Here is a 4,976-nt window from a genome sequence, read left to right as displayed (position 1 = left end):
CCAGCCACTCCTCGGAAGGAAGGTTGGGCAATCCTACTTCCGTAGTGATACTGCCTCGGAAACCCAAGGAGGGGTTGCTATGAGTCGGGGCCGACTCGACGAAACATAACAACAACAGCAACATAGATAAATTATATGTATTATAAAGATTGTTTAATTACTTAAAACTGCCAACTGGAACATGAGCAAAATTGTTTTATGGAGGAATAGTAAAATGGAAAGTTTTATGGCAAAATAGAAATTGGAGAAGATGAGAAAAATAACTAGAATTAAGGAAATCCTATTTTCAGATCATGTGCGTTTGATATGGAAAAGACTACAGTCAATAGAACAGGATTGTTACCCTGGGATCAGGGGGCAGCAGTTATTGTACAAAAGGGTAGCTATAAATATCAGCAGCCAGTCTGGAGAGACAGAATGCACACTACACATTAGCCAATTCACTCCCACTTGGGCATGCAGAAAGGGAGAGGGAAATTGCTTCATCGTGAGGAACATTTTTAAATATTATTAGGACAATGCATTTGACTAATGGGGAAAATCGACTCAATTTCTGTGCAGCATTAATCTGGTGCTTCATGTCTGGAGATCAGGCTATATGAGGAACAAAAGGGTATGTGTACTGTTTGGAGGGGGTGTAGAGTAATATGGGATGTAAAGAATGGGAGCTAATTTGTAATTTTTATTCCCCCAGAGTGCTAAATATATAGAGAGAGCAAATAATTTTCAGGGGCACTCCAGAATAATTAAGCAATATGTCCAGTGTTCCCAAATTCCTCATATTGCTCTCTAGGAAAACAATTCTTTACCTCAATACCCCTCCAGGAAATGCTATCCTCAGGAATGGCCCGGTCTCCAAAGGAACAAACTTCTCAAGGTTGATCAAAAGTCCTATTGTGGCTTTAAGCCTGCTCTTCAATGTGCGTGGGTTGTAATTGATTAACTAGATGAGGGTTGTGAACTCTATCAGGTATTCTCAATCCTGGTTGCATATTAGAATCACCTGTGGAAATTTCAGAAACTGTTGGATCCTGCCCCCATAGATTCTGATTTAATTGGCCTTGCTCCAGGCTCCAGCATTGGGCATTTTATAAAGCTCCCTGGGTGACTTTACGGTACAGCCACACTGAGAACAGAACTGAATGATTCCTAATGAGCCTCTGAAGGGAGGGAAAGAGAAGGAAGGAGGGGAAAAGGGAGAGGATATGATTGTGTGTATCTAAGCTAAATGAATCTCTCACTGATGGAATAAATGTAGGAGTGATGATTTTGAATGTGGAGAACAGAATAATAGTGAGTATTATGGATTAAATGCATCCCCCAAAATATTTGTGTTATAAATGGGAACCCCTATGTCTGTGGTTATAATCCAATTTGGGAATGATTGTCTTTGTTATGTTAATGAGAAGGATTAGTGTGGGGTGTGTCTTGAGTAGATCTCTTTTGAGTTTTAAAAGGAATTAAACACAAACTAGCAAGCACAGATGGTGGAGGAGAGATGCCAAGCCATGTGAAGGTCACCCAGGACCAGGTTAAAGAGACAAAGATCTTTATCCATCCCTGACAGAGAAAGAAAGCCTTTCCCAGGAGCCAGCTCCCTGAATTTGGACTTGTAGCCTTCTAACCTGTGAGAAGGAGCTCTGGTGGCACAGGAGTTAATGCATTCCGCTTCTAACCAAAAGTTCTGTTGTTCAAACTCACCCACTCTGTAGGAGAAAGATGTGGCAGTCTGCATCCATAAAGATTTACAGCTTTGGAAAACCTGTGGAGCCATTCTACTGTCCCATGCAACACAAAACAACGCAACACACTGCTGTGGAGTAGGTTCAGACTCTTAGCAATCCCTCCTTGGGTTTCCGAGGCAGTATCACTATGGAAGTATATTACCCAACCTTCCTTCCGAGGAGTGGCTGGTGGGTTTGACCTGTCTGTCCCACGGGGTTGCTATAACTCAGACTTGACTTGATGGAAGTGGGTTTGGTTTTTCCTTGTTTATTCTGTGAGAAAATGTTTCTGTTATGTAAAGCCATCCACTTGTGGTATTTCTGTTATAGCAGCACTAGATGAATAAGACAGAGGACAAGAAGAAAAGAACTTCCTTCTTTTCAGAAGTACCAGTTTCTGTTCTCCCCTGCACAGCCTGATGTGCACTAGCAAACTTAGCACAGAATGTGCTAAGTAGCCTAGGAAGAGCAGCCTCTACAGGGGACATGTGAAGCATCCTTGCAATAGAGCTGGGGGAGAATTATTTGCATGCTGCCATTTCTTGGTTCCACAATTTTTAGCAGGCTTTTTTGATAGTCTAAATTGATAATCCTGATTAGAATGTAAAATTTGGAAACATGATGGATCAGTAGTTGGGAAGTATGGCCTTCGTGATAGAAATGACACCAGAGATCATGTGATAGAACTTTGCAAGACTTACTCATTGCAAATACCTTTTTTAAACAACATAAACAATGAGTGTTCATGTGGACCTCAATGGATGGAGTACACAGGACTCAAACTGACTACATTTATGGGAAAAGATGATGGAGAAGCTCAATATGGTCAGTCAAAACAAGGTCAGGGGCCAACTGTGGAATAGACAAGCAATTGCTTATTATATGAAGTTCAAGTTGAAGCTGAAGAAAATTAAAACAAGTGCATAAGAACATCAATATGACCTTGGGGATAACCCACCTGAATTTAGAGACAATTTCAAGAATAGATTTGACACATTGAACACTAATGACTGAAGACCAGATGAGTTTAGGGATTACATCAAGAACATCATACATGAAGAAAGCAAAAGGTCATTAAAAATATAGAAGAAATGTTAAAAAAAAAAAAAAAAAGACAAAGTGGATCTCAGAAGATAAATTTGCTCTTGAATATGGAGTAGCTAAAGTGAGTAGAAGAAACAATGAAGTGAAAGAACTGAACAGAAAATTTCAAAGGATGGCTCAAGAAGACAAAGTATTATAACAAAATCTGCAAAGACCTGGGGTTTGAAAATCAAGAAGGAAGAACATGTTTGACATTCCTCAGGCTGAAAGAACTGAAGAAAAAATTCAAATCTTGAGTTGCAGTACTGAAGAGTTCTATGGGAAAAATATTGAAAGATGCAGGAAGGATCAAGGGAAGATGGTAGGAATACACAGTCATTGTACCAAAAATAATTGGTTGACATTCAACCATAACCCAAAAAACAAAACAAAACCCACTGCCATTGAGTTGTATCTGACTTATAGCAACCCCTCTTCAGGTTTCCAAGGCAGTATCACTATGGAAGTAGATTGTCCAACCTTCCTTCCAAGGAGTGGCTTGTGGATTTGAACTGCCAGCCTTCTGGTTAGCTGTCAAATGCCTTAGGCACTATGCCACCAGAAGCAAAAACTATTAATCTCCAAAAAGTAAAATCATGGTCACTTTAAGATCTTGTTATTGTTGTTAGGTGCCATCAAGTCTGTACTGACTCAAAGAGATCCTGTGCACACTCTTATGCTGCTGTGCTACACCATCCTTGTCTTTGAGCCATTGTTGAAGCCACTATGTCAATCCATCTCGTTGAGGATCTTCCTCTTTTTGGCTCACCCTCTACTTCACCAAGCATGATGTCCTTCTCCAGGGACTGTTCCCTCCTGATAATATTTCCAAAGAACATGAAACAAAGTCTGGCAATCCTTGCTTCTAAGGACCATTCCTCTACTAAGACAGATTATTCATTCTTCTGGCCATCCATTGTATATTCAATATTCTTCACCAACAGCATAATTTAAATGCATCAATTCTTCTCTTGTTTTCCATATTCATTGTCCTACATTCACATGCATATTAAATGACTGAAAATATGGTTTGGGTCATGCGTACCTTAGCCTTCAAACTGAGACCTTTGGTTTTTAAAACTTTAAAGAAGTCTTTTGCAGCAGCTATGCCCAATGCAGTCCATCTTTTGATTTCTTGACTTTTGCTTCCTTGAGTGTTAATTGTGGATACAAGTAAATTTAAATCCTTGACAACTCTGAACTTTTTTCTTTATTATGATGTTGATTTTTGATCCAGTTGTGAGAATATTTGTTTTCTTTATGCTGAAATGTAATCCATGCTGAAGGCTATAGTCTTTGATCTTCATCAATAATTGCTTTAAGTCCTGTTCACTTTCAGCAAGCAAGGTGGTGTCATCTGCATGTTGCTAGTTGTTAATGAGTCTTTCTCCAATCCTGATGCCACATTCTTCTTCATACAGTCTAGCTTCTAGGAGTGAGAAGTCAGCCTCAGGGATGCAGGTGAAGGGAGGGAACCCCTAAAGAGGCAAGGCAGGAAAGCGGGGGAAAGGACAGAAAAAGGCCAGGGGGATGGGAACAGAGTGAGGAGTCAGCTACGGAAATCCAAGTGAGGGGAGAGAACCCAACCCATACCCCAAAGTGGCAAGGTGGGAAAGTGAGGGAACCCAGGCCATGCCCCAAACCAGCAATGTGGGAAAGTGGGGAGAAAGACAGAAAAAGACCAGGGGTATTGGGACAAGGCAAGGAGTCAGCAGAAGAGATACAGGTGAGGGGAGGGAACCCAAACTATGCCTGACAAGTGGCAAGGCAGGAAATCAGGGGAAAGGACAGAAAAAGGCCAGGTGAACTGCAACAGAGCAAGGAGGCAGCAGTAGGCATCCAGGTAAGGGGAGGTTGGAGAAGTTTCAAACACCTAAGGGAGACAAACTTGTCTGTCAGTTTGTCCTATAGTGGTGATGGGTTGCTGTGAGTCTTGAGGCTGTGCCACTGGTGTTTCAAACCCAGTGGGGTGCACATGATGCACAGGTATCAGTGTGGCTTGCAGACTGAGACAGACTAGGAAGAAGGAAGAGGTCATCCACTTCTCAAAGAATTGGCCAGGGAAAACTTTATGAATAGCAGAGAAACACTGTCTGATACATTACTGCTCAACTTTATGAACAGTCCAGAAACATTGTCCAATACAGAGGAGGAGGATGAATCACTTAT

The sequence above is a fragment of the Orycteropus afer genome, unplaced genomic scaffold (genome assembly GCF_000298275.1).
Source record: "Orycteropus afer afer isolate SDZICR_OR568_19922 unplaced genomic scaffold, OryAfe1.0 scaffold00359, whole genome shotgun sequence".
In the NCBI taxonomy this organism is placed as follows: Eukaryota; Metazoa; Chordata; class Mammalia; order Tubulidentata; family Orycteropodidae; genus Orycteropus; species Orycteropus afer.
Note: the sequence above shows the minus strand (reverse complement) of the source record.